Raw genomic sequence first — 8,589 nt, 5'->3', positions numbered from 1 at the left:
CATCTTCTATTGTTTACCCTACAAACTCCTCATTAAACTCTTGTACATTCAGAGCTCAGCTGCACATCTTCTAACCTCACCAGAGAACATGTCACCTCTGTCCTTAACAACCCCACTGGCTTTCCTTTCCACAACACATTCAATTTAAAGTTTTCCTGCTAACTTTCAAAGCTCCCATCTAAACTGAACTCCTTGCACATTAAACTCCACTACCTCTGGTCCTGAGACACGCCCATGAGTCACGGGTGAGCACAGGTGAACACCAAGCTCTGACAAATTTGTCAATATTGTGGTGCTGGATTGAGATAAATGTTTTTTAGTTGGTGAAATCAACGTATGTGGCAGTTGGCAGTATTATGCCCCCCAAGAAGGTGAAGCAACAATCCAAAAAAAACGAAAACGACGACGAGCTTCAGTACGTGGGACAAGGAGACATGGCAGGTGCGCATGGTGACAGAAAAGAAATATCTGAGTTGATACGCTCTGTCATAAAGGAAGAGATCAGCATTGTGGTTAATAAACTGAACGCGATTATGGATGATATTTCTACTTGTGTGAGAAGACTGGGTGATGTGGGGAGACTTTACCTAAACTGGACAGTTGGATGTCTAAGTTGGAGTAGGAGAATGAAACGCTGAACAAATCCAACGCCGAGCTGAGAGAGAGGACGGAGCGGCTTGAAATGCAGAGCCGCAAATATAACCTTCGTGTGTTTGGATTGTCTGGTGACATTGGAAAAACTAACCTGACTACTTATATGGACATGCTGTTTAAAGAATTGTTCAGAGGAAAACTTAAGCGGGAGCCAGAAGTGGAGATGGCGCACTGGATTGGACCTAGGAGAGACGCAGTAGGAAGAGTGATGATGGTGCGGCTGCGGAGGCTTACAACAAAGGAGGAGATTATAAAGATGGCCAGAGAAGAACATGTTTTCCAACTGTGCGGTATGAAGCTGAAGATTTTTCCAGATCTGACCAGTGAAATGGCGAAAAAACGAGCTGGCTTCTGGGAAATAAGGAGTAAGCTGAAGAAGGCTCAGGTGAGACATGGCCTGATTCATCCCGCTACCCTGATTCTGACTTTCAAAGATTAGACAAAAAGATTCAATGAACCGAGTGAGGCTGAAGCTTACTACAAGACTGTGATTGAACCAGGGAAGAAGGATGGAGATTGAACCAGGGAAGAAGGATGGAGAATAATATAGACCAATTAAAAACAGTTTAACGAGTGTGAAGATGGACTGTGAGATTACTGTTTAGGTTATGTGAGGATCATGTTAAATTTTTATATAAGTATTAAATAACATCGCAAGATGGAAATGATAGCCCACATAATAAGAGTTATATAATTTTGTTATTTATGTGTCTAGAGTTGGCATGTAAAATGTTTTATTTCATTACAGTGTTTGAGTTTGAGATGAATGACAGTATGAATGTGTTTGGTAAAATTATAAAAATGTTACAGGAAGCTCAGTATGATTTTTGCAGGCAGGAATTTCTTCTAGATTTTGTATGACAGATCATGTTTGGTTGCAGGAAAAGGGGTTTAAAATAGCTCATTTGAATGTGTGCAGTTTGAGAAATAAGGTGGCAGATATTCAAGAAATTTTACAAAGTTATAATTTACATGTGTTAGCAATATCAGAAACACATTTAGATGACACAATTAATCAATCAATAAGTAGTAGAGGTTAGGGGCTATAATATTTATAGACTAGATAGGAATTTGTATGGTGGAGGTGTGGCCTGTTATGTTCAAAATCATATTCCAGTTAGAGTAAGAACAGATTTCATGGTAACTGAAGTTGAGACACTATGGTTAGATTTGCAGATTCCTCATTTAAAAGCTGTCATTATTGGATGTTGTTACAGACCACCAAATGCTCCTATATACCACTTGGATCAGATAGGAGGTATGTTGGATAAGGCATGTGATCTGAGAGAAGACATTTTTTTCCTAGGTGACTTTAATATAGACTGGAAATCAGGAAATTGTCAATTGAGGAATAAATTGTTTTCATTTACCAACATTTGTAATTTATCACAACTAGTGCAGGCTGATACTAGAATTCAGATGAAAAGTAATGGCAAATTTTCCTCAACTTTGATTGACTTAATTTTTACCAATATGGCAAATTTATGTTCTAAAGCAGTTTCGATTCCAGTGGGCTGTAGCGACCATAATTTAATTGCGGTAACAAGGAATACAAAGATGCCTAAAAAAGGCCAATTATTTGTGTGCAGACGGATGTTTAAATATTTCAATGAAGATGACTTTATAGAAGATGTGAGGAAAATAAGTTGGACACAGGTTTTAAGTGAAGATGATCCATGCCAAGCAGTAGCAGTTTTCAATGAATTGTTCACAAAAGTGTTAGACAGACGTGTTCCTATAAGGAAACGAGCTGTGAGAAGGGTATCTGCTCCATGGTTGGGTGAAGATTTAAAAGACTATATGAGGCAGAATGATAAACTTAAAAATGAAGCAGTAAAAACTAATAGTCCAGATAAATGGAAAGAGTATTGTAGATTACAAAACTTTGTAATTAAATTAAATAATCATAAAAACTGATTGTATTATCAAAAAAGACTAACTGATGCAAAATCGGATAGTGCAAGATTATGGGGTACATTGAATGAAATGATGGGTAGGCATAATAGGTCAGCTCCAACTTTTTTGGATGTAGGGGGAACTTATTGCACTAAACCAACAGAAATTGCTAATTATTTAAACCAGTTTTTAACTAATAAAATTAAGTTGTTGCAAGATTCTATGGAAAATAGTCAAACCAAAAATATTTCCTATCAACAAATTAAACAAAAAATAATGTTAAATAAAAACTGCCAATTTCAATTTGATAAAGTGACTGAAGACAATGTTAAGGAGATAATATTAAAAAAGTAAAAATAAACCATCTGGCATTGATAATATTGATATTAAATTGTTAAAGTTGGTGGTAGATTTTATTTCATGTCCTATTGTTCATATAATGAATGGAAGTTTTGAACAAGGTATTTCCCATCTCAGTGGAAAACAGCAAAAATAATACCTTTAATTAAGAACAATAGAGAACCACTGTCTGGTCAAAACAGTCAACCAATAAGTTTGCTACCAGCTTTAAGTAAAATCATGGAAAAAATTGTATATGACCAAATTCAAGATTATTTTGAGGTAAATGAATCGAACATAATATATCAACATGTTTACAAAACAAATCACTCAACCACTACTGCACCTATTCATATAACTGATTATTGCTTAGAGAATATCGATAATAATAAGCCAATTGGTTCTATATTTCTTGATTTAAGTGTGGCTTTTTATGTTTTAGATCATGATATTTTACTACAAAAACTTAAACACTATGGATTTCATACATCTGCTCTTAACTGGACTAAAAGTTATCTTACTGACAGAGAATATCAATTTTATTTCAATGGCAGTTTTTCTGAAAAGGGTCTGATGGAATGTGGTGTTCCACAGGGAAGTTGTTTGGGACCTCTTTTGTTTTCTTTTTTTTAAATGATTTTCCGTGGGTGCTGCAATATGCGACTACAGCAGTATATGCAGATGATATTACTGTTTTAGCTTCAGCACATACAGAGAGTGCATTGAATGAAATATTAAATAAAGAGTTAAGAACAGTCGAGCAGTGGATAACTGCTAACAAATTAGTGATTAATGCAGGAAAAACTAAATGCATGGTAGTTGGCTCCAAACATACTTTACAGACGATGCCAAAGTTACATTTAACCCTGAGTAACAACATAATGGAACAACTAGAAGAAGTAAAATTACTGGGAGTAATAGTTGATTGTAAATTATCATGGTCAAGCCAAATTAATTATGTTTTACGCAAAATGGGGAGAGGTGTGGGAATAATTAAATTTTGTTGCAAATTTATACCACAATATTTACTTAAATGCCTTGTTCAATCATTAGTGCTTTCTTGTGTAGATCAAGCATCTATTATTTGGTCCAGTACAAGTGAAAATAATTTGCATAAGCTACAAGTAGCACAAAATAAAGCTGCTCGTATTGTTTTAGGCTGCCCTTACAGACCGAATGTGGGAACCATGCATGAAACACTTGCTTGGCTTTATGTGAAGAGTAGATTGAAGTATTTCTTGGTAACAACTGTGAGGAAAATAATAATTACAAAAACACCAAAAATTATACATAGCAAATTATTGTTTTTTTCAGATTATCATACTTATAATACACAACAGATAAATGTGTCATGCCTGTTCCACGCCTGCTCTTGCAGTCTCTGCTGGGTCCTACGCCCGGCTGCTGCAGTTTAGGTGTTCCTGTCAAGTCAAGTGTTTCCTGACCAGTCCAGTCAAGTGTTTCCTGTCCAGTCCAGTCAAGCGTTCCAGTTCCCCAAGTCTCAAGCGTTCCAGTTCCCCAAGTCTCAAGCGTTCCAGCTCCCGCAAGCCTTCCCACAAGTGTTCCAGTTCCCACTGTCGCCGTCGAGTCGCCGTCCCTGTCTCGAAAAGCCCCAGTCACCGTCCCTGTCTCGAAAGCCCCAGTCACCGTCCCTGTCTCGAAAGCTTGAGTCACCGTCCGGCCTCAAGAGTCCCCTGTGTTCCAGCCTCAAGAGTCCCCTGTGTTCCAGCCTCACGAGTCCCCTGTGTTCCAGTCTCAGTCCCCGTCTCCAGCGACCCTTCCTCGCCCTCTGAAGTCCCTTCCTCCTCCTCCTCCTCCAAGGCCCCTGTCCCCAGGGTTTTCCTGGTCCCGCCTCCTGGCTCCCCGTCACCGGTTCCTCTGAGTCTCCTGTTCCCTCCTCGCCCGCCCTTGTGGGTTGTTTTTGTTTGGTCCCCCCTCTCCCTCCCTGTGGTTTTGGTGTCCTGTTTTTGTCCTTGTCTTTTGTTTGTGGTTTTGTCTTGTTCTTGTCATGGGCGTCTTGTATCTGCCCTTTGAGGGAGGGTACTGTCATGGTCTGCGTCTGTGTCTTCCCCATGTGTCTCCTTATGTCTTCCATCCCTCTTTAGATTCCCCTTTTGTGTCTCATAGCACCCTCATGTGTCCTTTGTCTGCATCTTTCCCCATGTGTCTCCTAATGTTTCTCCATCCCTCTCTGGATTCCTTTTTGTGTTCTCTTAGCGCCCTCATGTGTCCTTTGTCTGCATCTCTGTTGTGTGTCTTAGTTGTAGCCCCAGCCTCTTGTTCCCCAGTTCATTGTATGTGAGTATGAGTTTGTGTGTGTCAGTATGTGTATGTGTTTGTGTGAGTTATTCCCTTAGTCTTTAGGTTTAGTTTTGTGTTTTATATAGTGTCAGGTTTATCTGCCCTCCACTGGTTCTCTTCCCCGTCCAGATAATTGTTGTCACCTGCCTTTCCTCCAGCAGCTCACTCTGCACACCTGCTTCCTGTTTCCCTAATTGCTCCTCCCTGTCTATATAAGCCCTCCTTGTCTCATTGTTCTTGTCGGTCCATTGTTGTTTGTCGTGTTGTTCCTGCCGTATCCTGTCATTAAACCCATTTTTTACTTTATCCGTGCCTGCATTCCTGCCTCCTGGTCAGCTCCACCACTAACTAAGCGTGTTGACGCTCCATCTGCGGTAATCGCTGAATCATTTCAGAAGATGTGCGGTGTGAATCAATATTAGATACAAATAAAGAATAATTTCCAACAGTATGAACCCTAAAACCTACAGCTTAGCTCCCATCATGATGCGGAAAGCCCAATGACATTTAACCTAAATACCTCTGACCAAGGTTGAAGTCAGGCGTGTGGAACCCGAGGGCCGCTGTCCTGCATGTGGATTCACCTGTTGAGCAGCCCATCAACCTCTGCAGAAGCCTGTTAATCATGTGCTGATTCTTTTTTTTTTTTAATTTATTTTTTTATGGCGGCTCTCGATGGACCAGGGTTCCTCATCCGTGGTTTAAGCCAAAAAGCAGAAATATGTACCTATAGGGAGAAAGTGTATGAAAGCACGTTGTGCATAAACGAAACTGTTGCAAATCTGCAACGCCTGCCTCCAGAGGGTTAAATCTAAAAAAGTCAGCTCATCTGTGAGCTTCTGAATTATGTGAGCGACTGAGTTTTGACTTTTCTGTAAATTCTTAATCAGCTGATCCTTGCTTTCGATCTGTGACTTTGGTAATGTCAGCTCACCTGTGAGCTCCTGGATTTTCTTGATGTTTCAATCATTCTTTTCTGGTAAATTTCCTATCTGCTCTTCTTGTATTTTAACTTTTAACTCTAATGACTTCAGTTCAGCTGTCTGATGTTCAATTTTCCTATCAAGTAACATTTTACTTTTCTGTAAATATTCAAGGCGTTCATCACTGTTTTGAAGATTTATCATTAATGAAGTCAGTTCGTCTTCTAAATTTTGAATTTATGGGAAACCACACATCCCACGGCTGAGCCCGGTCGTTTTGACGTAACATTTGTGCGGGTGAACGCTAGTTGCCTTGAAATGCTTGTAATAAAAATGTCGGAGTCCCCAGGATTCCTGATTCCTATATAAATGGATAAACTAACAGATAGATATGTTGCCACCATGTCTTGAATAACTAAGCGTGTTGATGCTCCATCTGCAGTAATCGCTGAATAATGTGAACCAATATTAGATACAAGTAAAGAAGCATTTCAAACAGTATGAACCCTAAAACCTACAGCTTAAATCCCATCATGTTGCGGAAAGCCAAATAACATTTAACCTAAATACCTCAGACCAAGGTTGAAGTCAGGCGTGGGGAACCCTGGTCCCTGAGGGCCGCTGTCCTGCATGTGGATTCACCTGTTCAGCAGCCCATCAACCTCTGCAGAAGCCTGTTAATCACGTGCTGATTCAAATCAGGTGTGTTAAGGGTTGAAATTAACATGGGCTCGATGCGGCCCTCGATGGACCAGGGTTCCTCACCCGTGGTTTCAGCCAAAAAGCAGAAATATGTACCTATAGGGAGAAAGTGTATGAAAGCACGTTGTGCATAAACGAAACTGTTGCAAATCTGCAACGCCTGCCTCCAGAGGGTTAAATCTAAAAAAGTCAGCTCATCTGTGAGCTTCTGAATTATGTGAGCGACTGAGTTTTGACTTTTCTGTAAATTCTCAATCAGCTGATCCTTGCTTTCGATCTGTGACTTTGATAACGTCAGCTCATCTGTGAGCTCCTGGATTTTCTTGATGTTTAAATCATTCTTTTCTGGTAAATTTCCTATCTGCTCTTCTTGTATTTTAACTTTTAACTCTAATGACTTCAGTTCAGCTGTCTGATGTTCAATTTTCCTATCAAGTAACATTTTACTTTTCTGTAAATATTCAAGGCGTTCATCACTGTTTTGAAGATTTATCATTAATGAAGTCAGTTCGTCTTCTAGATTTTGAATTTATGGGAAACCACACATCCCACGGCTGAGCCCGGTCGTTTTGACGTAGCATTTGTGCGGGTGAACGCTAGTTGCCTTGAAATGCTTGTAATAAAAATGTCGGAGTCCCCAGGATTCCTGATTCCTATATAAATGGATAAACTAACAGATAGATATGTTGCCACCATGTCTTGAATAACTAAGCGTGTTGACGCTCCATCTGCAGTAATCGCTGAATAATTTCAGAAGATGCGCAGTGTGAACCAATATTAGATACAAGTAAAGAAGCATTTCAAACAGTATGAACCCTAAAACCTACAGCTTAAATCCCATCATGTTGCGGAAAGCCAAATAACATTTAACCTAAATACCTCAGACCAAGGTTGAAGTCAGGCGTGGGGAACCCTGGTCCCTGAGGGCCGCTGTCCTGCATGAGGATTCACCTGTTCAGCAGCCCTTCTACCTGCAGAAGCCTGTTAATCACGTGCTGAATCAAATCAGGTGTGTTGAGGGTTGAAATTAAAATGGGCTCGATGTGGCCCTCGATGGACCTGGGTTCCTCACCCGTGGTTTCAGCCAAAAAGCAGAAACATGTACCTATAGGGAGAAAGTGTATGAAAACATGTTGTGCATAAACGATGCCGTGTTGGTCTCTCAGTCACTTATCTTTGAGATAGGACGTTTGGATGGAGCAAGACTTCAATCAGGGGTGACAGCAGTTGCTTTTGGACAGTATGAAAAACCCACACCTACTAATGCAGAGACGGCAAGACCAACACAGACGTATTTGGTTGCTTTGCCCAGGAAACTAGATGTTTGTGGCGCTGGACTGTCCTGTACATTTCCTGTACTTTTCTGTAAATTCTCAATCAGCTGATCCTTGCTTTCGATCTGTGACTTTGATAACGTCAGCTCATCTGTGAGCTCCTGGATTTTCTTGATGTTTAAATCCTTCTTTTCTGGTAAATTTCTTATCTGCTCTTCTTGTATTTTAACTTTTAACTCTAATGACTTCAGTTCAGCTGTCTGATGTTCAATTTTCCTATCAAGTAACATTTTACTTTTCTGTAAATATTCAAGGCGTTCATCACTGTTTTGAAGATTTCCCCTTAATGAAGTCAGTTCGTGTTCGAGGTTTTGAATTATCTCCACAAATAAATCGTTAACCACCTGTAAATGTTGATTCAACTGATCTTTTGGTTTTAGTTTGGATTCTAATGAAGCCAGTTTAGCCCTGAGTTCGGCAATCTCCTTTCGCCTAGATAG

The sequence above is a fragment of the Nothobranchius furzeri genome, chromosome 6 (genome assembly GCF_043380555.1).
Source record: "Nothobranchius furzeri strain GRZ-AD chromosome 6, NfurGRZ-RIMD1, whole genome shotgun sequence".
Lineage (NCBI taxonomy): Eukaryota > Metazoa > Chordata > Actinopteri > Cyprinodontiformes > Nothobranchiidae > Nothobranchius > Nothobranchius furzeri.
This window is presented reverse-complemented; position numbering follows the sequence as displayed.